This window comes from Heterocephalus glaber, unplaced genomic scaffold (genome assembly GCF_053883595.1).
Source record: "Heterocephalus glaber isolate CG9 unplaced genomic scaffold, H.glaber_assembly_v1.0 deba00001463, whole genome shotgun sequence".
NCBI lineage: Eukaryota > Metazoa > Chordata > Mammalia > Rodentia > Bathyergidae > Heterocephalus > Heterocephalus glaber.
In genome coordinates this window covers 6,735,598-6,763,145 of record NW_028258310.1, presented here as the reverse complement: position 1 = coordinate 6,763,145, position 27,548 = coordinate 6,735,598, and the positions used below count along the sequence as shown (strand labels likewise).

General features: G+C 39.7%; 1 pseudogene; it reads right to left on the bottom strand.

The window, feature by feature from the left end:
- Nucleotides 1-27,548, bottom strand: part of LOC101710599 (swi5-dependent recombination DNA repair protein 1 homolog pseudogene) — a 44,056-nt pseudogene that overhangs the window by 1,666 nt on the left and 14,842 nt on the right.

The following is a 27,548-nucleotide window of genomic DNA, read 5'->3' as shown; positions in this document are numbered from 1 at the left end:
AATTCATTTTAGTAGAATTAATTGAGAATCAGTTCATTATGTGCAAGGAACTGTCCTAGGACAATGAGGTAAACAGGAGCTTCTACTTTTGGACAGGTGGCAGGGGAAAGATGAGTAAAATGGGAACAGAGCTCCTTTCTGGTTCTTTCTCCAGCTTAATAGGACAACCGGAGGAAGGGAAGAAGACACTGCACAAGATCCAATAAATACTTGCTGAAAAGGCCATCTCCCATTGGGGAACATTGGAGACATATGGGACCCACTTTTTCTGAGCCTTTTGTCCCTGCTCAGCAGTAGAACTGTTGTCTACAGAACTCTCAGATCAGGGCAAGCTCTGAAGCATGCTGGTTTGAGGGGCCTTTCTGAGAACTTTTTACCTACTCTGTTGAATGTGACTGTGACTTGAACAGTGGTAGGAGAGAGTACAGACAATATTTTGTCAAATTGGGGGCTTAACATGAGTATCTTCCTGCCTTATCCTTCTGCTCAGATCTGTGGACCTCCTTGATTTTTAGACAGCTCCTTTTAATCTTTTAGGTCATTGTCCTCTCTCTGCACACTAGCTTGGCCTTCATTGTGGGTTTAACTTGTTGTTGGTTTTTTTTCAAAATTTTTATCTTTTTTTTTGTATTAAATTCTTTTACTGGTACATTGTAGGTATACAACACAATTATATTTCTCATTGGGAATTGTACCTTTACATAATGCATCTTGGTTCTTATCTTCTCCCCATTCCTAGCCCTCCCTTCACCCCCTCCACCCTTCCCTATTCACAAAGACTTTATTTCCATTTTTTCCATTTCTCATTGTTTTTCCTTTCTCTTCTTTCCTTTCCCCTGCCTCTCCCACTACCCCTACACCTTTGGACCTTTTCTTCCTATTTTACATTATCGATTATTCATTCTAATAATTGGTACATTTTAGGTATACAATATAATGACATTCATCATTGGAAATTTGCACCTTTACATAGTCTCTCTTGGTTCTTGTTTTTCACCCTTGCCCAGCCCTCCCTTCAACCCCTCCAGTCCTCCCTATTTACAAAGATTTTGTTCCTATTTTTCCATTTTCTCATATTAATCCCATTCCCTTCTATCCTTTCCCCTAGCCCTCCCACTTCCTTCCCCTTTGCCCCTTTTCTTCCTATTTCACATGACCTATTATACATTTAGTCCTTATTTACACTTTCAGTTTCTCACATCAGAGAAACTATTTGGTATTTACACGTGTGTCCTATTTACTTCACTCAAGAGTATCGCCTCAATGTGCATCCACTTACCTATAAATGTCTCTAATTTCTCATTTTTTATGGATGAGTAGTACTCCATTTTATAAAAAAAAAACACATTTTCTTTATCCAGTCTCCAGTTGATGGGCATTTGGGCTGTTTCCAAGTTTTAGCTATTACAAACTGCACTGCTATGAACATGGGTGCACATATATCACTTTGGTATGATTCTTTTAATTCTTTGGAGAAGATCCCCAGCAGTGGAATAGCGGGGTCAAATGGGACTTCCAGTCCTAGTTCTTTGAGGCATCTCCATACTTATTTCCACAGTGGTTGCACGAGTCTACACTCCCACCAGCAATGGAGCAGGGTTCCTCTTTCCCCACAGCCGCACCAGCATTTGTTATTGGTTGATTTCATGATAGCAGCCATTCTTTCTGGAGTGAAGTGAAATCTCAGCATTGTTTTCTTTTGCATCTCTCGAATGACCAGTGTGTTGAACATTTTTTCATATATTTATTTGCTATTTCTACTTCTTAGTCTGAGAAATGTCTGTTCATTTCAGATGCCCAGTTTTGGATTGGGTCTTTAAATTTGGGAGGTCTGATCTTTTTAAGTTCTTTATAGATTTGAGATAGTAGACCTTTGTCTGAGGAAGAGCAGGTGAAGATGTTTTCCCACATTGTGGGTTGTCTCTTCACACTTCTGGTGGTTTCTCTTGCTGTGCAGAAGCCTTTTAATAAGAAGTGATCCCATTTGTTGATTGTTTGTGCTAGTTCATGGGCAACTGAGGTTTTGTTCATAAAATCTTTTCCTACACCGATGTCAAGAGTTCTACGTAACCTCTGTTCCAACTGGTTCAGAGTTTCTATTTTAATATTTAGATCTTTAATCCATTTTGATTTTAGTTTAGTGCATGGTGAGAGATATAGGTCTAGTTTTAATCTTTGGCAAGTTGAAGCCCAATTTTTCCAACACCATTTATTAAAGAGGCTATGTTTCCTCCAGTGAGAGTTTTTGGATCCTTTGTCGAAAATGAGATGGCTGTGTCTGGCGTTGTTTCTGCATCTTCTAATCTGTTCCACTGGTCCTCAAGTCTGTTTCTTTGCCAGTACCATGATGTTTTTGTCACAGTAGCTTTGTAGTAGAGTTGCAGGTTGGGGATTGTGATACCCCCTGCCATGTCTCTGTTACCTAGAATTGCTTTTGCTATTCTGGGTCTCTTCTTGTTCCAAATGAATTTCTAGATTTTTTTTCTCAAGGTCCATGAAGTATGCTACTGGGATCTCAATTGGAATTGCATTAAATCTATATAGCAGTTTTGGAAGTATGGCCATTTTCACTCTATTAATCCTTCCTACCCAGGAGCAGGGGATGTCTGTCCATTTTCTGATATCATCTTCAATCTCTCTTTTCAGAGTGCCATAGTTTTCAGAGAAGAAGTCTTTGATTTCTTTCGTTAGGATGATTCCTAGGTATTTCAGTTTTTTGGATGCTATTGTGAAAGGAATTATTTGCCCTATTTCTCTCTCAGTGAGTCTGTCATTGGTGTAGAGGAAAACTATTGATTTTTGTGTGTTGACCTTGTAAGCAGCTACTTGACTGAATTTGGTTATTAAGTCTAGAAGACTTTTGGTGGAGTTCTTGAGGTCTTCTATATAGAGTATCATGTCATCTGCAAATAATGACAATTTGACTTCTTCATTACCTATCTTTATTCCTTTTATTTCTTTCTCTTGTCTAATTGCCGTTGCTCATGTTTCCAGAACTCTATTGAACAAGAGTGGTGATAGTGGACATCCTTGTCTTGTTCCTGATTTTAGTGTGAAGGATTTCAGTTTTTGACCATTTAGTATGATATTGGCTGTTGGTTTTTCATAGATGGCTTCTATCAGTTTGAGGTAGAGACCCTCTATTCCAATTTTTTGTAGGGTTTTTATCATAAATGCATGTTGGATTTTGTCAAATGCTTTTTCTGCGTCTATGGAGATAATCATATGGTTTTTGTCCTTGGCTCTATTGACATAGTGTATTACATTGCTTGATTTTCATATATTGAACCATCCCTGCATCTCTGGGATGAATCCCACTTGATCAGGGTGTATGATCTTCTTGATGATCTTCTACATTCTGTTTGCCATTATCTTATTAAGGAGTTTTGCATCTATGTTCATTAGTGAAATTGGCCTATAGTTCTCTTTTTTAGTTGGGTCTTTCTCTGCTTTGGGGATCAAGGTGATGCTTGCTTCCAGGAATGAATATGGGAGTATTACTTCCCTTTCAATTTCATTGAAGAGTTTAGACACTAGTGGCAGCAGTTCCTCTCTAAATGTCTTGTAGAATTCAGCAGTGAAGCCATCAGGACCTGGGCTTTTCTTAGTGGATAAGTTTTTAATTACATTTTCAATTTCATTCATTGATATTGGGTTGTTCAGAATTTTTAGGTCTTCTTCATTCAACTTTGGTAATTCATATGTATCTAGGAATTTGTCCATTTCTTCTGTGTTGTCCATCTTATTGGCGTATAGGCTCTGGAAGCAGGTATTGACGATCCTCTGGACTTCTGCTGGGTCTGTTGTAATTTCACCCTTTTCATTCCTAATTGCATGGATTTGCACCTTTTCTTTCCTTTTTCTGGCAAGGTTGGCTAAAGTTTTGTCACTTTTGTTGATTCTTTCGAAGAACCAACTCTTGGCTTCACTGATTTTTTGTATCGTTCTCTTAGGCTCCATTGCATTGATTTCTCCTCTGATCTTTATAATTTCCTCCCTTGTATGAGCTTTGGAGTTGTTCTGCTTTTCTTTTACTAGAAGCTTGAGGCTCAGCATCAGGTTGTTTAATTGGACTCGTTCTATTTTCCTAATATGTGTATTCACTGCTATGAATTTCCCTCATAAGACTGCTTTCATTGTGTCCCATAGATTCCGATATGTTGTATTGTCATTGTCATTTAATTGAAGGAACTGTCTGATTTCTTCTTTCATTTCCTCTGTGACCCTTTGGTTATTCAGAAGTGTGTTGTTCAATTTCCACGTGTTTATGAAATTTTTTGAGTTTCTTTTGCTATGGATCTCCAATTTCATTGCACTCTGGTCTGATAATATACAGGGGATAACTTCAATTCCTTTGCACTTACTTAAACATGTTCTCTGTGTGAGTATGTGGTCTATTTTGGAGAATGACCCATGTGCAGCTGAGAAGAATGTATATTCTGATTTTGTGGGGTGGAAGACTCTGTAAACATCTGTTAAGTTCATTTGTTCAAGAGTTCAATTGAGTTCTAGTATTTCATTACTTATTTTTAGTCTAGTTGATCTATTTGTGACAGTGAGATGTTGAGGTTCCCCACTACAATTGTATTAGTGCATATATGACTTTTCATGTCTGTTAGTATTTGTTTTATATAATTGGGTGCACTAGTGTTTGGTGCATAGATATTTATGATTGTCATCTCTTCCTCTTAGATTCTTCCCTTTACAAGGATGTAGTGTCCTTCTTCATGTCTCTTAATCAGTGTTGGTTTGAAATCTACTTGATCTGCCAAGAGGATAGCTACTCCTGCTTTTTTTCGGGTTCCTGTCACATGGAGTATTGTTTTCCACCCTTTAACTTTCAGTCTATGAGTTTCCTTTTGAATCAAGTGTGTTTCTTGTATGCAGCATATTGTTGGATTTTGCTTCTTGACCCATTCTGCCAGTCTGTTTCTTTTGATTGATGACTTGAGACCAATAACATTGATGGTTATAACTGAATCGTATTGACTTGTCATTGCCATGACTTTTTCTTTTTGTTGGGTTCTCCCCCTTTACATTTAATTTCTTGTCATGCCAGATGGGTTCATTCTCCTTTGCTTCCTGGGGTTGTGATCCTCAATGTCTGTTCCTAGGCTATTGTGTAAAATTCTTTGGAGTGCTGGTTTGGTATTCACGAAGTTCCTAAGGTGTTCTTTGTCATGAACATATCTTATTTCTCCATCCATTTTGAAAGATAGTTTTGCAGAGTACATCAATCTGGGTTTTCTTTTAGGGCTTAGAATATGTCACTCCAAGCTCTTCTTACCTTGATGGTTTGTGTTGAGAAGTCTGCTGTGATTCTGATGGGCTTTCCTTTGTATGTGATTTGTTTCTTTCCTCTGACTACTTGGAGAACTTTGTTCTTCTGTTGTGTTTCTGGAATCTTAACAATTATATGCCTATGTGTAGATTTTTTTTTATCAAGGCTATTTGGAATCCTATATGCCTCACTTATCTGTATGTCACGCTCTTTCCCCCTGTTTGGGAAGTTTTCTGCCATTATTTCTGTGAAGAGGTTTTTTTATGTCATCTCCACTCTCTCCTGTTTCTTCATTGAGCCCAATCATTCTTATGTTATTCTTCTTTGCATCATCTAGCAGCTGCTGGATTGATTTCTCATGTTCCCTTATAATTTTGAAGCAATTTTTCTTTTCCTGGTCACTAATTGCAATCTTATCTTCTATAGCTGAAATTCTGTCCTCACATTGGCTCATTCTGCTGTGTAGACTTTCAGTGGAGATTTTCATGTCCTGGAAATCTATTTGCATCTGTTTTATTGATTCCATTTGTTTCTTATATTGGGATTCCATCATGTTCCTGAGCTCCTCTCTAGATTTATTAATCATGTCTTACACTAAGGGCACAATTTCTCCTGTTATCTGAGAAATTATTTCTGATTTCATTTTTTCCAGATCCCCTTTTGTTGCCAGTTCAGGGGGTCCAGGTGGTTGAGTATCAGAGGGTTCCATCTCATTTCCCTTTGTGGTTGCTGTAGGTGATCTGGAAGTCTGGTTTTGAGACTTATTTACCTGTTTTCTCATTTCGACTGGGGCGGGGGGGCTCTTAACGTCTTCACAGATTACCTCCTCTGATCTGGGTGAGGTGGGACAGGGGCTGGGAGCAGCGGTAGGTATGGTGGCCCAAAACCCCTTTCCTGTGGGCTGGGAGCAGTGGGAGGGATGGTGACCGGGAAGCCCCTTTCTCTGGACCAGGAGCAGTGGGACGGAGGCTCAGAAGCCCCTACCTCTGGGCCGGGAACAGCGGGACCCAGTACCTTGGTCTGGTGGTCTGGTGTCCTCTGCGTCTTTGTCGTGTGGAACCAGGTGGCTCCCTGTCTGCAGCATGGTGATTCGGTGTCTTCCGCGTGACTCAGGACCTCGTTAGGGCATGCACAGACCTTCCTGTGTGCAGCAGGCTGATTGGGTGTGTTCTGTGCGACTCAGGACCTTGGTAGGGCGTGGGGAAACCTGCCTGTCTGCAGTGGGCTGATTCGGCGTGTTCTGTGCAACTCAGGACCTCAGTAGGGCATGGGCAGACCTGCCTGTCTGCAGCAGGCTGACTTGGCATCCTGGGTTTAACTTTTTAATCTATGCCCTCTCTGCCGTCATCATGCATGGCTCATAGAGGTGAATATATGGGCATATATGTCTAATTCAAAGCTTTCTTCTTTTTAATCTTCACATGTAACAAGCCACAGTCATGAATTGCATTTCTAGTACTCATATAAACTGTGATCATTAAAAAATATTGTTGGTAGGGCCAGGGATTTGCCTCAGTGGTTCTGTTGCCTGCCTCTCAAGTGCAATGCCCCAAGTTCAATCCCCTGGTACCAAAAAACACAAAAATGTTAGCTGCAGTTGTAGTTATGTAAGGCATCTAATGAAATGCATTAAGAATCTTTTAAACACTCCTTAATACAAGTTATTATAAACAGCATACAGCCTCCACTGCCATTGCTAACTCTCTTCCTTTGGGTAAACCACAAGGGTACTAGCACTTTAGTGGTGAGCCCTGCCCTTCATGGAAGATCTGACAACCAAAATCCTATTCTGTTGATGTTGCCTGCTTGCTCTCCATCTCTAGTCAACATAGGCATATGAGTAAGAATTCAAAGAAAATGCATTTGATTTTACATTTTGAAGTGGAGCTATTTGACTTTGATTCAGTTTAGCACAAAATGAAGAATTCTGTAACCATTCTTCCTTTAAGTTAACAGATACTATTAATGCATATAAGTGCATTCTTCATAGCACTAGTGAAGTGTGAAAATATGGCTAAAAGAGTTAAAAAATATGGCTAACAGTTAAAAAAATGGCTAACAGTTAAAAAATATGGCTAACAGTTTAAAAAAATGCTGACCTACAGCAGAGAGTAATTACAAGGAAAAATTTTCAACACTCCAGCCAAGTAGTGGACCTCCCTTCCTGGCCTTAACTCCTGTGTTTAAAAATATGCCAAGTACAGCACATACTGTACTGGATTTTCTTTGACTTAGGTTTCATTATAATTATGTTGATTAAAAAGTTTAGTGCCAAACAGGGCTTCTACACTGGTAGGCTTGGGGCATATAGAGTTTATTAAGTTTCTAAGATAGCAGAAATTATCTGCCACAAAGACTTGTTTGGGGGCTCAGGTGAGCAAAGTTTTATTTTTCATACTGTTTATAATACTTTTTTAAAAAAAGATTTATTAATTCACAAGTATTCATTTTCCCACAAGGTAGACATTTAAATTTAACCCATAGTGTTTCTCCCTCAGTCACAAATTGTTCTCTGAGACTTAGCTTCTGTATCATTACTTGGGGCACCACTTCCCTGCCTTGCACTTGCTCCCTGGCAGGCACATCAGGATAGTACCTGCCATCCACTCTGAGCCCTTCAGGAAGATAACACATAAAGACATGAAACAGGAAGCTGAAGACCCAGGTTCCAGCTTACTAAGACCCATTTATTAAGTTGGGGCCTAAGTTCATCATTTAGCTTCAGTTTCCTTTCCTTTAAAAGGCAAACAAAAATTACTCATTTTGCTCACCTCCCAAAGTGATTAAATATTACATAAGATCACGTGAAAGCTCTTTGTAAACAACAGTAAACATATTTCTATACCCCCAACCTTTAGGGGAGCCATTTAGGACACAGTGTAGTATTGATTAACATTCTTTTAGTTCCAAGTACCAAAAATGCAATTCAAGCAGAATTAATGCAAACAAAAATATATTGGATTGATATACAAAAATTCATTATATTTCTATGCATTTATAATAAACTATCAGAAATGAAATTAAAATAGTTTCATTCAACATGAACAAACTTAAAACTAAATTTAATGAATAAAAAGTTTACATTTTGAAAATCATAACACACTATTTAAACAATTAAAGAGGATCTAAATAAAAGGAAAAACAACACATGTTCATAGGATCAGCAAACTTAACCAGGTTAAGAAGTTAATACTCCCCAAATTGATTATAAAATCTCTACCCCAAACTTAGTTGGCTTCTTTGTAGACACTGACTAGCTGATTCCAGAATTCATAGGGAACTGCAGCACACTTGATAGAGTTAGCACAGTTTTGAAAAAGAAAAATAAAGTAGGAGTGCTACTCATACTTCTTAATTTCAAAACTTACTACAAAGCAACAGTTGCCAAAAAATTATGATACTGACATTATGGACATATAGATTAATATGATAGAATTAAGAGTCCAGAAAGAAGCCATGTGTTTAGGATCAACTCATTTTCATTTTTAACAAGGGTGCAAGAATAATCAATAGTGTATAGAAAAGCAAACTGTCTTTCTTCTGCTTCCACACAACAGAAGTCCAAACAGAAGTCTTCTGTGACCACCTCAAAACATGGGGATTTCTTTCCACCAGCAAACAAGCAATTGATTCTGTAGAGTGGACAGGAGCTAAGCATCCTGTAATTCAATTCAGTTCTGATACATCAGATCCCACAATTTGAGGGAAGCCCCCAAACCAGCCCCCAAGACTGGTTTGACTTGACAGCCAACAGTAAGGCTTAGGTTATTTTGCCTGTGCTTCTGACCCAACCAGCTATAAAACAGGGAACACAACCCCTTTCCTTGTTTCATTAATTCACTAGAGTGGTTCCCGGACTCAGAGAAATGCATTTCCTTATGAATTGTGCAGGATATTTCACAGGATAGAGACAAAGAGATGCACAGGATGAGGTGTGACATGGTGAGATGCTTCCTCAACCTCACTCCTGGAAGCGCTAAAGGTTTAGCTTTTCAAAGAGCTCAGAACTCTGCCCTTCTGGATTTAACCTACAGGAAAGTCCTAGCCTCTAATCTTGCCTTGGTATCTCAGGTGATCAGCCCCCCCCCCGCCCCCATGTTGCCTAGGAGCTGCCAGCCATCAATCAACTTGCTAACATACAGAAAGACATTCAACACTTCAGACTCTATTTAAGAGCTGTGAGCCCTAAAAGGAAGATCAGATTTATATATTTCATGATATTACATGGGGAAAGGATAGCATTTTCAACAAATGGTGCTGATGTTGGATAGAAGATATAAAGATAGGTAGAAAGGAGACAAAGAAAGTGCTAATTTTAAGATTTTTTTTTTTTAGAAAAAAATTGCAGTTTACAAATTTTTTCTTCCCAGGCTACTCATTCTTAAATTTCTAAATCTTAAAAAATATCATAGATTGGGCTCATGTTTTTCTCCTATAAAACTGGCCTTTTGCCTGTAAATGAGCTCTTGCCTTCCTCCTGTAAATTGAGCCCCCCTTTTCTCCCTTTGCTATAGATTCACAGATTCTGCAGATCCCCAACCCCAACCCTGGGCCATAATGTGCCCTTCTTAAGGATCCACATTCTATTTTCCCTGAGTGTGCATGCTTTTTTAATTCTGCCTAATAAATCATTTTCATGCCTCTTACTGATGTGTCCTGAAAATTATTTTTCCATGATGGGAGCCAGTGGACCTACCTATTCTATAAGGGTGAGTTCAGACCCCCATCTCCTGTTTGGGGTGACCTCCTTGGCCCCCATCAGGTGCCAATGCTGGCAGGACTGGATAGCCATATGCAAAAAAATGAAGCTGGATTCTTATCTTACACCATATAAAAATTAACTCCAAAAGGATCAAGTTCTAAACATAAAAACTAATACTATATATAAATCTATTAAACTAAGCATGGGGGAAATCTTCATGATCTCAGATTGGCAGTAGATTCTTAGATTTGACATCAAAGGTACAAGTAACAACAACAAAAATAAACCGGATCTCATCAGAATTAAAAGCTTTTGGGCTGGGGATTTAGCTCAGTGGTTCCACCGCCTGCCTCGCAAGCGCAAGGGTCTGAGTTCAATCCCTGGTACCAAAACCAAAATAAAACAAAAACAAACAAAAAAAATTAAAAGCTTTTGTACATCAAAGGACACTATCAAGGAAGTGAAATGGCAGTCTACAGAATAAGGAAAATATTTGTAAATTACATATCTAATAAGAAACTAATATCTAGAATTATGTAAATAATTAAGATAAATATTCCAACTTTTAAAATAGGCAAAGATCTCAGTGGACACTTCTCCAAAGAGGATCTACAATATGTAATAAACACATTAAAAAATCCTTGAACTGGGCAGGGGATTTAGCTCAGTGGTTCCGCTGCCTGCCTCGCAAGCGGAAGGACCCGAGTTCGTCCCCGGTACCAAAAAAAAAAAATCCTTGACATCATCCTTCACTAGGAAATGCAGTCAAAACCACAGTCAGATACCAACACACTAAGTAGGATGACTAGAATAAAAGAGTGGAATATCAAGTGTCAACAAAGATGAAGCACAATCAGAAAACTGCACTGCAGGTAGGAATGGAAAATGAGTTGGCCAGTTTAGAAAACAAGCTGGCAGCTTCTCAAACAATTAAAAATGGTTATCATACTCTGGTTTCTCTTCGGATCTTATAAATCTTTTGCCTTTTAAAAATGGTTATCATATGACCCAGCAAGTCCATTCTTGGGTATATACACAGAAACATGGCACAGTTATTTATAGCAGCAATTATCTATAGTATACAAAAGGTAGAAATAGCCCAAATGCTCATCAACTGATAAAAAAGGGTAACAAAATATGATATATCCATGCCACATGATGGAATGTTCTTTAATCAAAGAAAGGAATGGAAAACTGATACATGCCACAGCATGAATGAACCTTGAAAACACAATGCTAAAGGAAAGAAATTAGACACAAAAGGCCAAATATTACATAATTATGTTCATTTGAAATATCCAGAATAAGAAAATTTATAGACAGAAAATGTGTTTGTATGGCTTAGGGTGTGGGGTATGGGAGATATGTGTGTAATAACTAAAGGGGATGGATGTTCTTTTAGTTATAAGCTTTATTTTTAATTAACACAAAATAATTGCATGATTTATAGATTGCAGTGTCATGTCTTGTTTGAAGAAAGGCTTCTGTTCATTGCTTTAAAACAGAAGCTGGGGGTGACATGGTAGAAGTCACTGTTCTAGGGAATCTGGAAGAAGTAGCTTGAAGAACTTTATATTTAAATTTATTATATTCATTTCTCCCTTTAAAAGTCAATGTACTGAACTATTAATGGTTTATATTATAACAACATATATTTCTACTTCAACTTGAAGGATTTAAGCAATTTATGCATCTTAGAATTGTAGAGATAGGGCCAGGGATTTAGCTCAGTGGTTTCGCCGCCTGCTGAGCAAACTCAAGGACCCGAGTTTGAACCCTGGTATAAAAAAAAAAAAGAATTGTTGAGATAAGCATTCTAGAATTTAAAAAATTGACCTTGAAATGGAAAATTAAAAATTGAATCTTTTACCTAGGAAATTTTAGAATCTTTGGATTCAAAGATTTCTTCTACTTTGTTAATCTTATGTCTATCTTGATTTTTTTCTTTAGAGAAAATATGAGAAAACATGTATATTTCTCTCCTTTCCAAGTTACTTTTTATCTTGAGTAGATTTAAAACTAGACTAGCTGTTATAAGATTATTCTAAGATATGTGTGGGACAATTTTTTAAGTGATAAAAATATTCTAAAATTAACTGTGGTGATGGTTGTATGCATCTTTGAATATGACAAAGTCCACTGAATTATACTATTTAAATGGGTTACTTGTTTCTAAGGCAGAAAACAATGGCCTCAAGCCCCACCCCCTACATAATTTAGTTACATCTTGTGAGGATAGATGTTTATCTAGGGTTTGTAAAAAACCTACATCAATAAAAGAATTAGAGGTGTAAGTTCAGAAAGAGAAATAAAATCACTTTATTGGAAAGGGAAGAGAAATGAGGGAGCAAAATCACTTTATTAGGAAAAGGAGAGAAAATAAGTAGATAGATAGCTATCTTGTCAGAGTAAGGAAGAGAGCCCAGAGCTGGCACGGGGCAGGGAGAGGAGTCTTTGTTCTAGGCCTCTTTTGTGAGAAAAGGACTCTTCCACAAGAGAGTTGCCCTCAGTAGGGAGTGTTGTCCAGTGGGCCTCTGTAGAAGGAGCAAGTCTCCATCTGAGGTTTCATCTGAAGTTTTATGGCATTTACTCTTTCTGAGTCCTGGTGTCCACCTGTTTGGAGGGGTTCATATATGTGCAGCAGGTATCATTCAGCACTGCACAGACACCTCTTGACGGGTCAGCATCCAGTCCAGAATTTGACAATGTTCCAGCACCATTCCTGCAAGTGAATTAAGAGAAACCTCAAGGTCCCTGAAGTTGCTTCCTGAGTCCTGGGCCACCTCAGCCATATTAGCAGTGAGGTTGGATATTGGGGCTGAAGTGGCAAGTACTCCATAAATGATTTCTCCCAGTGCAGCTAGGAGGGCTGTTATTTCTAGAACAATGAAGATGACTGGATCTCCTTTCATGGAGACAAAAAGATGTCAGTGTCCTGCATATGAACCTGTTTTAATTGTTCTAAATCAGGATGACTAAAGGCTGATACAACATCAGGATTGGGGCTTAGCAGAATGATGCCCCAGCTTCCTCTACATTTATAGGGATTTAAGCATTGTATTTCCCAAAATTGAAATTAACCATGGATTTGTCATCTCTTACATAACAAGTACCCAGAGGGGAGACATAGGAGAGCTAAAGTCCTGTGTGTGAAATTAGTTGGAAGTAGATTTTTTTAGTTCAACTTGTCTTTCCTTGAAGAAACTGTCCTCAACCTCAACTGTCCTTGAAGGACAGTGCTAAAAATGTTATTGGGTGAATTGTTTTGTTTTGTTTTGTTTTTTCTCTTTTCTTACCATTTCTTGCAGAGGGCATAGGACATTTCAGTAAGGATGTCTTGGTCCTCTGAATTGCGGGACAGAGGGAAGTCTGTGCCATATCCAGTCAAATATGTCAATACCTTCTATCACACTCTGGTAGGGACTCCTGTTAATTAAAGGATTTGGAGACCTCAAGAACCACTTTTCATATTTAAGATCTTGTGGGGAGGAAGCTCCCTGCTTCCATCCCAGGCTCCTAGGGCAGAGAAGCTCAACTGGTCCCAGACCCCAGAAGGAAGCTGCCCCACTGCCATCCCAAGCTCCTAGGGCAGAGAAGGTGAGCCACGTGCCAGAAGCACTCCCTCCCTTGGAAATGAGAAGATGTGTAAACAAGTCTTAAAAACAGACTTCTGGATCCCCTACAGCAACCCCAAAGGGAAACGAGATGGAACAATCTGATACTCAACCACCTGGACTCCCTGAACTGGCAACAAAAGAGGATCTGGGAAAAATGAAATCAGAAATAATTACTCAGATAACAGCAAAGATTTTGCTCATGGTGCAAGACATGATTAATAAATCTAGAGAGGACACAGATTAAAAAAAAATAGAGGATCTGAGGAACATGATGGAATCCCAACATAGGAAACAAATGGAATCCATAAAACAGATACAAACAGATTTCCAAGAGATTAAAAACTCTATCGAAAGTCTGAGCAGCAGAATGAACCAATGTGAGGATAGAATTTCACATATAGAAGATAAGATTGCAATTAGTGAGGAGAAAAAGAAAAATTGCTTTAAAATTGTAAGGGAACATGAGAAATCAATCCAGCAGCTGCTAGACGATGCAAAGAAGAATAACATAAGACTGATTGGAGACAATGAAGAAAGAGGAGAGAGTGCAGATGACATAAAAAAACTCTTCACAGAAATAATGGCAGAAAACTTCCCAAGGATGGGAAAAGAACTTGACATACAGAGAAGTGAGGCATATAGGAAGGACTCCAGATAACCTTAATCAAAAAAAAACTACACATAGGCATATAATAGTTAGGATTCCAGAAATCCAACAGAAGAACAAAATTCTACAAGCAGTGAGAGAAAAGAAACAAATCACATACAAAGGAAAGCCCATCAGAATCACAGCAGACTTCTCAATGCAAACCCTCAAGGCAAGAAGAGCTTGGAGTGATGTATTTCAAGCCCTAAAGGAAAACAGCCTCCAACCCAGATTGATGTACCCTGCAAAACTAGCTTTCAAAATTGATGGAGAAATAAGATACTTTCATGATAAAGAGCACCTCAGGAACTTCATGAATACCAAACCAGCACTCCAAAAAATTGTAGACAATACCCTAGGAAAAGACAATGAGGATCACAACCCCAGGAAACCCAGCAGAATGAATCCATTGGTTGTGGCAAACGCAAAGGGAGAGAATCCAACAAAAAGAAAAAGTCATGACAAGGCTTTTAAAACTTTTAACTTCATCTCCCTGATGAATGTATAATTCAGTCTTATTATTATACTGATTAGTATTTTTCTGATTCTAGAGTTGCACACCATTCCTTGTGCTATACTGGCTATTTATCATCTTCTTATGTCTACATTTTAATTGGGTTGTCTGTTAATGAGCTCTAAGAATTCTTTATATATTCTGGTCATAGGTTATATGTATTGTAAATATGGTCTGTTTAAGGACTACTTTTCATTTTAATGATGTCATTTAAAGTTCTAAATTTTGATGGAATCTCATTTATCAAATTTTTTTCTTTTATACATCATGTTTTTTGTATCCTAGGTAGTTCTTGCCTACCCTGAATTCATAAATATTTTCCCTTATAATTTCTTCTTAAAGTTTTATACTTTTAGGCTTTCTTATTTAGGTTCATAGATCCCTTCAAGTTATTTTCATGTATGGAAAAAAAGGGTTGAGGTGAATTTTTTTATATATGGATACCAGGTGTTCTAGTGCCATTTGCTGCAAACACTATCTCTTCCTTGGCTCTTGAATTGAGTTTATAGTCTATAAAATGCTAATGTTAAATAATCTTTCAAAACTCAATGGACCATATATGTGTGGTTCTATTTCTGGATTCTCTGTTTTATTCCAATGATCTATATGTCTTTCCTTACACCAACACTGCCTTGATTACTGTAGCTTTAGAAGAGGTCTTAAAATTAGGTACTAAATGTCTTACAACATTGTTTTTGTTTTTGTTTTTAACTTTTCTAGGTCCTTTGTACTCCTACATAACTTTTAAATTTCAATATCCAATTCTTCATTTATAGCAAGTATACACTGACCTGAATTTTGATATATACCTTGTTCTAAGATATATATATATATATATATATATATATATATATATATATATATATATAATATCCTGCTAAATCAAGTACAAGTTCTTGGGGCTCCTAGAGATTTCTTAGTATTTTCTCTGTAGATGATCATTTCATCTACATATAAAGATTTTGCTTCTGCCATGCCAATCCTATCCTAGTTGTGTCATTTTATTGCCAGACTATTTTGGTCGGGACTAGGTTTCAAAGTTTAATGGACAGATAAAGAGTAAGCATATCTGCCCTTGTTCCCCACCTTAAGGAGAAAGCATGGTATCTTCTCCATTTATATAAGGCATTCTTGCTGGAAGTATGGAGTACATGTCTTTAATTTATTGAGAAGTTTCTGTTCTACTTCTAGGCTCCTGATAGCTTTTACCATGAACAGCTGAAGAATTTAGTCCAATACTTTTTCTCCAACTAGTGACAGGATCATATGGCTTTTTCCTTTCCTCTGTTAAAATGATGACTTTTGGGGGTGGATCTTCCAATGTTGAACCAACACTGCCATCCCTATAGCAAAACCACTTTCTACATCTTGCCAGATCTGACTTCTAAGAGTTTGTTTTGTTAAACAAATTTCTATCTATGTTCATACTTTTTTCTTCTATTATCTTTATCCAGTTTTAGGATTAGCACAATGTTGAGTTCCTAAAACGAGGGGAGAAGTGTTCCTTCTTTTTTCTGCTTTAAATGATTGATATAATTTATCAGTTAAAATGTTTATGAGCCTGCTGTTGTCATATAGGTAGGTTTTCAAGCTAGGAATATACTTTCTTTAATAGGTGCTATTCAAATTTTATATTTCCTCTAGAGTTAGTTTCATTAATTTGTCTTCCAAGGTACTTCTTAGAAGTTGTCAAATTTATTTCAAAACAGATTTTTGAAATATGCTTTCTATATCCTTTTAAATTCTGTAAAATCTGTGGTGATGTCTCCTAGATCTTAATATTGTAATTTTAAAAATGTATACCTGATATTGTGTAACAGGAAGAAAAGGTCTAAAAGAGCAGGAGACTTGGGAGGGGTAGGGGAAGGGAAAAAAGGGAAAGGAAAAAATATGAAAGGAGGAAAAAAAAATGGAAACAAGGTCTTTGCAAATAGGGAAGGGTAGAGGGGGTGAAGGGAGGGCAAGGGAAGGGAAAAAAATAAGAACCAAGATACTCATGTAAAGGTACAAGATCCCAATGATGAATGTAACTGTATTTTATACCAAAAATGTACCAATAAACTTAATGGGGGAAAAAAAAGATCTTGTGGGTGTTGTACAGGTTCAATCATTACCCAAGGAGGGGCTCTGACCACCTGGGAGGTTCTTTAAAACAAACCCAACAATTGGGATACCCCAAGCTCAGGGCCCTACCATCTGAATGAGTGAATTGTTATGCCACCATACCTGTCCTAGTGGGAGTCTCTGTCCCATCAAAATGGAGAGAGGATGGTCCCAGTTAAGGCAAGCGTGAGCATGAGCATGAGAAATGATTCCATACCTGAGGCAAAAGACAACTGAATCAGAGCCATAACAGGATTATAAGTAAAATCCTCAGGAAAATACATAGTAGAAACACAGGGTAGATAGGACCCTCTTTATCAATCATCGATATCTTCTTCCTCTAGCAGAGGACATAGAATGAGAGTACAGAAGCAAGAAATTTCTATTTTTGTTGGGGTAAAATCAGAAAAAGAGCTCTGAAGCCAGAATAATGTATGACATCAATGAGGTCCTATCTGGTGGCTATAGAATAAAATTGAATCTCTTGGCGTAGAATGTGTAGGAAATCTTGAAATTGAGTAAGAACATGAACATTACCTATACCTACAGAGAACAAATTTTTAGCACCACTTACCTTGTTTCATCTTTTGAAGAGGAACTTGAGGTCTTCTACAGGCTCACAGGCATAGGCTCTGATTTGGGGGGAGGTGCTCCAGAGGTGTGATTTTTGTGGCTCTTGGAGACAGTCCACAGCTTTGCTTGGGTGTGATGAATCCACAAGTCATGTACTGTCACCTTAACTACAGCCAGGGCAGAAAGGACCACCTTGTGGTGGTGTTGGTGTAGGGACCTTCTCACCAAAGTCTGTCTATGTCCTGTGTGTCTTAGGCCTTGACCAACACCAGGTCCCAGGCCAGAAGAGAGGCTCATGAGATGGAGTAGGTCTGGGATCTGTCTGTCTCAAGGATGACAGGATTTGCTGGAACTGGACTAAGTACCTTACTTATCTCAAGGCTTCCTCAGTTTCCTCATCAACTAGGATGTTGTTTCTGAGGAAGAGCCTCTCACACAGAAGTTCAAAGGGAGAGAACACCTGGAACCTGGGCATGTGTCTGGCTTACAAAGGGCCACAGGTAGGAGCTGCTTCCAAGGGGCCTTGCATTCCTGTGCCAGTTTAAGCAAGTGTCTTTTAAGTATCCCATTAGCCTGTTCTACCTGTCCAGATGATTGAGGATGCCAGGTACAATGGAGCTAATAATCAATGCTCAAGGCTTTTGAGACTCCCTGGGTGACTTTAGAGCAAAAGGTAGGCCCATGGTCACTCTGGAGACTTCCTGGCATTCCAAACCTTGGTATGATCTCATGAACAAAGACCCTCACTACTTCTTCAGTCTTGTAAGTCTGTGTAGGAAAGGCTTCTATCCAACCTGTCTAAGAATCAACCAGGCCTAAGAGGAACTGGCTATGTTGGCCTCCTGGCACATGGGTGAAATCAATTTCCCAGTCTTCCCCTAGATAACTGCCTTGATACTGTACTGCTGGAGGTTTTAATCAGGGGTTCTGAGGATTACTTCTGAGACATATCTCACATTCTCTAACCACCTGCTGCATCATTTCATCCAGTCCTTCCTCTAGAAAGGACTTGGTAACCAAAGTAAGGGTGTTTTGTGTTTTTTTTGGGGGGGGGGGTCCAAAATGGCAAGTGTCATGGATACTTTTAATTATTTTCCATCCCAAGCCTATTGGTAGAAAGAGGTGACCTTTAGAGGTGGCCCACCATGCCTTAGAATTAAGGGTCCATCCCTGGCTCTTGACATGCAGAATTTCTTTATCAGAATAAACAAGTGGGTTAGTAGGTAACAGACTAGCTGACCACAAGAATGGGCACTCTAGCTGTCGAGAAGCTGCTGTCTTTGCCTTCTCATTGGCCCTTCTATTGCCCACAGAAATGGGATCTGTTTCTTTTTGATATCCCAAGCAATGAATAACTGTCATTTGTCAAGGATGGTGAACAGCCTCAATGAGTTGTAGAATTTCTGCGACATGTTTAATAGGAGATCTGTTAGAAGTCAGAAGGCCTTTTTCTCTCCAAATTGTGGCATGTTCATGAGAAATATGGAATTCATCCTTAGCAGTAAAAATGTTTACTCTCTTATCTCTTGTCAATGTCAGTGCTTGGATGAGAGCGATTAGTTCTGCCTTTTGAGCACTTGTATTGTGAGGCAATATAGGCCTGATTCTAACACTCCTGCATGGCTAATCACAGCATATCCTGACTTTCTGAGTCTGTGCTCCCATCAGTGAACACCTCATCCTCGGTGTCACTGAGAGGCTGATTGCTTAACCATTTCCTTGACTGTTGGGTGTGGATTAGAACCTCCATGCAATTGTGTTTACTTTCTCTAAGCTCTCCAGGATCAAGCAGGTCGGTGGCAGGGTTAAGGCTTTGACACGTTTCAATATTTACATCTGGTCCTTTTAACATGAGAAGCTGATATTTTTAAATCCCTCCATCAGAGACCCAGGAGTGGACTGGGGCATTAAGTAATCTCCCGTTTTTCATAGGAGAACCTGATTATAAGATTCCTCCCCTGGGTGAACTTATGAGCTCACCTGCAGCTGAGCCTATAGCTGCTAAGGCCTGTAAACAGCCTAGCCACGGTGTCCAATTCTTTGCTTAAATTGGCTGCTGGCTGGTGGCTAGGATCTAGGGACTGGGTGAGAATCCCTAAAGTTACTCCCTGTCTTTCAGTTAAGAGTATAACTATACTTCTCTTGAATTTGGAGCCCTAACACAGGAGTGTTTTGTAGAGCTCCCTTGAGAACTTGGAAAGCATGTTGGGCCTCTGGGATCCAGACAAGATGAGTGAGTCTTTGCATCTTGAGTCCCTGTAAGAAGCTGGTAAAGGGGTCTGTCCTTTTCAGTATATTCTGGAATCCAAATTCTGCAAAATCCAGTTACCCCCACGAAGGCTCTCGGCTGTTTGACATGTTTTGTCAAAGGAAAGTCCAGAATGGATCAGATTTTCTCTGAACTTAGTCCTCTTTTGCCCTGAGAAATGAGAAACCCTAAATAGGTGACCTGTGATTGACAGATTTTGGTCTTTTCTTGGACACTTTATAACCTTAGGAGGCCAGGAAGTCAAGGGTCTCAGTTGCCTCCTGTACTTGGGTCTCTCTGTCCCCACAGGGCATCAAATCATCTACATAATATAATGTAAGAGGGTGATATACTTATTTTTCCATTCTAGCTGGTCCTGTGTTATAGGACTAAGCCAAAAAGATGGGAGCTATCTTGAAACTCCTGGGAAAGAACTGTCCAGGTCAGTTGTCCCAACCCTGTAAGTGAATTTTCAAAAGCAAAGAGGTTTTGACCCTCAAGTGCCAAAGGAATACACAAGAAACCATCCTTAAGACCTAGGACAGAAAAGCAACTGGCTAAGGCTAGAATCTGTGTCAGCAAAGTATAGGTATTGGGCAGGACCAGATGTAGAGGTATCACAGGAGGCAAAGGTCTTGAACCAATTTCCATTTATTAGGCCCCTTTCTATCTCTGATGGTAGGAATATTATAAGGGCTGACAGTCTCTCTTAAGAGTCCTTGTTTAAGTAGTCATTGGACTATAGGCTTTAGTCCCTCTCTCACTTCAGGACTAAATGAGTATTGTCTCTGGTGGGGAAAGTGAGTGGGGGTCTTTGAGATGGATCTGAGCTGGTGTAGTTGTTTTTGCTTTCCCCACCATGTGTCTATCTGTCTACATAGCTGGGTCCACCTGTAATTCTCAGAGAGGGAAAATTCCCATGGAGCTGGCCCTGGAGGGAGCAGGATTTGAACCTAAGGTTTGGAGAGTATATTTCTTCCCCACAATGGAGTTGGGGTTTCTGGCATTATCAGAAGAATGGTCAAAATGCAGTTATCCCCAGGGGCATGCCACAGGCTTAGAGAAGAATCTTTCCATGGGGCATTCTGAGACACCTTGGACTGTAGCTGTTTGTGTATAGCGTGTTCCAGGGGAGACTTCAAGAACAGAAAGCGGAGCATCAATATCCATTAGAAAGCTTATGAACTTGCTCCCTACAGTTAGGTCAACTGGGCTCCACTGTTTCAACAGGAGTTAGGGGAGTTTGAATATGAATCTATGGGGACTTTCATTGAGAGTTCTATTGGTTAAGAAGGGGGTATTGATTTTTCCAGTGATCTCCTTGGCAGCTGGGACAGGGGCTGGAGACTTATATGAGGTCTTTTTCTTGTGTTTCCTCCTGTTGGGGGGCAATCTTTTTTCAAATGTCCTGGCTTTTTACAATGATAGCAAAGTTTGGACTTGTTGATTGGGCATCCCTGGAAAGCAGCAACTAACTCTCATGTCTCCTTTTTCTTATCTGTTGAATTTCCAGGTCCCTGTTGTAAAAGACTTTTGTAGCCTCTCAGAGACATTTTCCCTGTCAGGATCAGGTATCAGCTTGAAGAGTTTTCTTTGAATGTCAGGAGAAGACTGGGAGATGAATCTGTCCTTGAGGATGACTTCTCCTTCCTTACTATTTGGGCTTATGTGTGCAGTCATAGCATCCTTAAGCTTTTGTAAAAATACTGATGGGGCTCTTTCTCCTCCTGATAAATTCGGCTTAGTACAGCATTGTTTATCAGCTTGAATTTTGCTGATTTTAGCCCTTCCTTGATAAAGTGAAGAAAGTGTAAAGGGGCCCTTTCTCCTTGGGATGTATAATAACTCCAGCAGGCCTTGGCAGAGGAACAGGGTTCCTCTCCTACAGGGGCGTATACCTCCTTCTCCTTGACAGAGGAAATCATTCCTCCATATGCAATTGAGCAACTATGGGTTAACTGTGTTATTGGACAACTATGGGATAACTGGGTAACTATGTTCTTTGTGGAATGCACCTGAGTAACCATGACAACTTCTGTAATCTGTCACCACAGGAGCTTAACAGACTCAGAAAGTCCTGCCAGAACTCTTTGCTCTTCCCCTACACTACTCTGCTTTGTATAAATCCTGCTTGCTATATTCCCAGGGAAAGTCCAATGAAATTAAGCCTCAGATGTAAAAAGAGGTATATAAAGATGAGCAAACTTCTACTTGAGGCTTGCAAGGTGATATGAGTCCCTTTTGAGCCACTGGATAATAAAGCCGCTTTTGCTCCTATCTCTGTGTTCAAGTGCTCTGTCTGGGAATCCCCTGCAGTTTCCTGCTGCACCTTATCATCTTCATTTGCCTCATTCAGATTAGCAGGTGGGGCATAGGACCTGACTCTCCAGGATATAAGTGCAGATCCCCTATCCAGCAGACTTTCTGGGTTTTGGTTTTTCCCTGTCGGGGCCTTAAAGTTGGGTCTCTCCCCACTGGGATGAAGGAAGAGGATTAGTCCCAAAGCAGCTAACAGAAGAGGGTCAATGGAACACTGAGACATTCATTCAGGTTGATTTCTGAGACAAAAAAAAACAATTGAACATAAGCCACTTTCCCCCATTTTTCTTCCTTTTTGCAAAATAGATTGAATTGGTGTACAATATTGCAGTTGATACACCCTTCCCCCCAACTTGGCCACCTTTCTTGGTCCGCTTGAGGGTACTCTGGCCAAGCCCTAGTACAGGAAAAGACAAGGGCCTTTTTTCTAAAACTTTGAGAATATAATTTTTTCCAGTGTTTACAAAGGGGAACGGCTGATTGTCCAGGCACTATCTAAAGAAAGAGAAAGATTGAGTATAAGAGTCTCTTTACTTTTGAGTGTCCCCCTGGCAAAGTCTCTCTCAATTTCAAGGCTAAAATGGGGGGAAAGCCTCTCTAGGCCCCAACCTGCCACGCTGCAGGTTTCTACCTAGACATCTCTCCTCCTGCCTTGAAAACCTGAGATAGGACATCTTCCACCCCATCAGAAGTCCAAGTGAAACCTTGATTTCCTTCCTCCCTGGCCCCCTACCATCATCAGGATTTATTCACAGTTATCCATGCATGGGTTAAGGCCAGTGTTCCTGATGTGTCTTTCTGTCTTTGGGGAATTGGACCAGGATCTTTGTAACCCCTTTTATGTCCCCAGTAACAATGACCATGCCATATCTCAAATGCAGAGAGTTCCCAGAAGGCTTTTTATTTTAAGGGGCCAGTATGGCTATTAAAGCCAGATTCCAAAGTGTGTGTGTGGGGGGGGGTGTCTTATTTGGCTTATGTGTGGGAAGGAAACTGAACCTGTGAGGTTTATCTAAGGATGGCCTTGGTTTGTTGTTTTTTTTTATCTTGTTCCTTAATGTTCTCCCAAGATGCTGAATGAATAATCTCTAAAAGATGGAGCAACCATAGGGATCCCCTGGCATACTGTTCTCTAGATAGGTTTAAAACTTTCTTGAGGTGTCTAACTAGCTCATTAGGGATAATGGGTTGGTGACAGAACAGATGGAAGGTGAGAGGGAGGAGATAGGAAGGATCTAGCCAGTGCCTTGTTTCAATGGCCCAGTTATTTCTCAGTGAACAGCGGCAAAAAGGGCAAGCTGTCCTAGAAAATTCTAGCCTGCAGAGGAGATCTATCACCTCTGGGGACAGATAGAGACATGTAATAGTCTGGGAGAAATCTTGGCCTTAGGCCCTAGGACAAAGAGTTCTCCAGGACATTTTGTGTTGTCTATCTGGTCACCTAGGCAATTTCCCTCTTATAGGAGTACTGGCTGGGCTTTATTCAAACCCACTCTGAAGATGTTTATGTCCTGGTATCTGTAATACACTTAAGAAACTCACAGATTATCATTGTCCAGCCACCACAAATTACATGTTGGTAAAGGCCCATTTTTCAGTCCTCCCCATACACATGAGAACCAGAGCTAGGAGGGGGAGGGGAGAACAAGGAGATCAGGCCTTCTCTGAGAGTAGGGGAGTGAGGAAGAGAGAAAGAGTGAACCACTGGACTCCTTCTAGGTATAAGTCCACAGACTTCACCAAGTCACAGGGGTAGCATCAATCACCACCTGATAAGCCATTTGTATCTGCAGGGCTTAGGGTATGATCCCAGCCACCCAAAAGAAGGGAGCCATGGCATCCAGGCTGACTGAGTTTATGTCCTTTGGTTGCAAAAGGGAGCTGAAAGGGCGGTTCAGAAATCCTTCCCTCAAATTATATGTATTTTGGCCCATCTGTGTGTTGCTTATTTGGAAACGGTGTCTCGGGTTCAATCTCTCATATCTGCTGAATGAAGAGATTGTGCTTAAGGACACTGGACTGGGCTGGAACTTATATGTGTCCCCCTGGGCAAGCAAGATTCAGGTGTCTCATCTGATCCAGAGATGGGGTATGTGCTCCTTATCTAAAATGACATTTCTATCTTCAGTATTTTATAGACAAGTGCTCATTTTCTTTTTCTATGGGCTCAACTTAAGAGTTTCAGTTGTTGGAAAGGAAAGACTCACTAAACCCTTTGTAGGGTTCCTCCCTCTAATCTTTAGAAACATGCCTTCAAAGAAGGGGAAAGTACAAAGTGACAGGAATGGTTGGAATATAAGATCAGTAAAGGTACATTTTTCTCCTCACAAGCCCACAATGAGTTATGATACCACCCACTCATGAGTTGTCACTCAGTAGGGAAATCTCAAGAGCCAAGGCTGCCTCTCCACCAGTGGAGGATGAAACCAGAAAGAAACTGAAGCAGTACAGGCTAGACATTCCCCGCTAGAGTGTAGAGGGGGGATCAGAGGATCAGGCCTTAGTGTCCCAATGAAACCTGTCCTCCAAGTTTTAAGATCCGCTGCCAGTGCTATTCACCCCGCCTTTTTTTTTTTTTTTGTGCATACCTGGGATCGAACTCAGGACCTTGCGCTTGCGAGGCAGGCGTAACTCCACTGAGCTACATCCCCAGCCCATATCCACTCCTTTTGATTGGCAGTTGGAGTCTCGGATGATTGATAGTCATGTGCATTTTTATTTTCTAGATATAAACTAGCAAAATCCATTTTATAGCGTTTGAACAAATTTATAGTTTTGTTAGTATCAATGTTCACTAGGGGGAGCTCTAACACCATTTCTCCTGCCATGGCAGCTGGAGCTACTTGTCTCTTATCCTCAGCCTCCAAGAAATATGTAAGATTTTCCTCAGCTAGTACTGACTGTATCTGAGGACGACGTTTGTTTTTCTTCAAGTCCTCGCTGTCCAAGCAGCCCACTGGGACAGTAAAACATAGTCCCAGTACAAAATTAGAAGGACCAAGTCTTAGCTTCCCTGCCAATGCACCTAGAGATGTTACAGATTTTTATCTAGGATTTGTAAAAAACCTACATCAATAAAGGAATTAGAGATATAAGTTCAGAAGAAGAAACAAAATCACTTTATTGGAAAGGGAGGAGAAATGAAGAAGCCTAGGAAGGGAGCCCAGAGCCGGGGTTTGGGGGGCCGTGTCTTTGTTCTAAGCCTCTTTTATTACATAGCGAAAAAGAGAGTTGTTATAACTTGATTGGCTATTTTGGGCTCTGAGACCCGTGATTCGGCCATTGCCCTTTCCATTGCCTACATGTACATTTTTGGATAAGCCCTTCATTGATCTCTTTGTGCTGTCTTGTGAGATTTACAGCAGTTACATTCAAGGCTGAATTAATAAAAAGGATGCATGTTCATTTTAGTGTATTAATATGGTGAGAAAATAATAAAATATATGTACTTGTGTGTGTGTGTTTGTGTGTGTGTGTGTGTGTGTGTGTACAGGTGGTAGTGCATATTTTATATACCAAGTGAGTTTGTATAATAAGATCCCCCTCAATTTGGGCTTAATTGGAGGTGGAGAGAGGAGGGAATTGTCCATGAAGTGAGCCAGGTCAGCCTCATCAGCTCTCTCTGTTTTTCTTAGCTACTCCCTTTCTTTATTTACCAGAAACTTCACTGAATCTCTTTAACTTTCCCTGCCTGTCCCCCAATTTCCCCTACAGTTTGAGAGCTGGGTTAGATGTTCTGCATTGTGGCCTTATTACATTCTGTCTATTTTGTTCTGAAATTAAAGGATGTGAAGTACAGAAAATGCAATTTTAAAAAATAATAATAAATGGGTAAATTGTATGATATATGAATTATAACTCAATAAAACTTTATTTTTTATTATTATATGTTTGCAGTACGTAATTGTCACATTTCTTGTGGGGAGTTCGTGCATGTGCATAACATATCTTATCCCCTTATCCATACCTAACATATCCATACCTAACATATCTTGTCCATACCTTATCCCTTTTCCCTCCTCTCTCTCCCCTCCCTCCATCTCTTTGTCTCTTTCCCATTTGCAAAAGATCTATCTCCCTATTTCTTGTTATGTAAACTTTATTTTGCTCTTTATTTGTGTTTTGCATTTCTCATAGCAGAGAAACCATGTGATATTTAAACTTCTGTTTTAGATGTATTTCACTTAACATTATAGTCTCAAGGTCCATCCATTTTACTACAGACTCAAGTTTACCTTTCTTTTTTTCTGAACCTGCACTCCAGGTTTGAATGGGGCAGAGACTGTCTGGGTGATCAAGGGCCGCTCATCAAACCTCTCTATGCCCCTGAAGAACCCTAAACAGAGCAATAGGAAGACACAAGAGACACATATGTGAAAGCTCTAAAACACCAGCACTCACATAACTCAACTAGAAGGCGACGTGGGAACCACATGAGCCTTTGATTTCTAAAACCTGATTTCTCAAGATCCATGTAAGAGGGAAGGAACCTCCCCTGCTGCCATCCCAAGCTCCTAGGGCAGAGAAGGTGAGCCATGTGGGCGCCAGAAGTACCGCCCCCCCCCCCCGTGGAAATGAGAAAACACACAAACAAGCCTCAAAAACAGTTCCAGTTCACCTACAGCAACCCCAAAGAGAAAGGAGATGGAACACTCTGATACTCAACCACCTGGACTCCCTGAACTGGCAACAAAAGAGGATCTGGGAAAAATGAAATCAGAAATAATTACTCAGATAACAGCAAAGATTTTGCTCATGGTGCAAGACATGATTAATAAATCTAGAGAGGACACAGATAAAAAAATAGAGGATCTGAGGAACATGATGGAATCCCAACATAGGAAACAAATGGAATCCATAAAACAGATACAAACAGATTTCCAAGAGATTAAAAACTCCATCGAAAGTCTGCACAGCAGAATGAACCAATGTGAGGATAGAATTTCACATATAGAAGATAAGATTGCAATTAGTGAGGAGGAAAAGAAAAATTGCTTTAAAATTGTAAGGGAACATGAGAAATCAATCCAACAGCTGCTGGACGATGCAAAGAAGAATAACATAAGACTGATTGGAGACAATGAAGAAAGAGGAGAGAGTGCAGATGACATAAAAAAAACTGTTCACAGAAGTGATGGCAGGAAACTTCCCAAGGAGGGGAAAAGAACTTGATGTACAGAGAAGTGAGGCACATAGAACTCCAGCTAGCCTTAATCAAAAAAAATCTACACATAGGCATATAATAGTTAGGATTCCAGAAACCCAACAGAAGAATAAAATTCTACAAGCAGTGAGAGAAAAGAAACAAATCACATGCAAAGGAAAGCCCATCAGAATCACAGCAGACTTCTCAATGCAAACCCTCAAGGCAAGAAGAGCTTGGAGTGATGTATTTCAAGCCCTAAAGGAAAACACCCTCCAACCCAGATTGATGTACCCTGCAAAACTATCTCTTTTTTTTCTTTATTAAATTCTTTTATTGGTACATTGTAGGTATACAACGCAATTACATTTCTCATTGGGAATTGTACCTTTACATAATGCA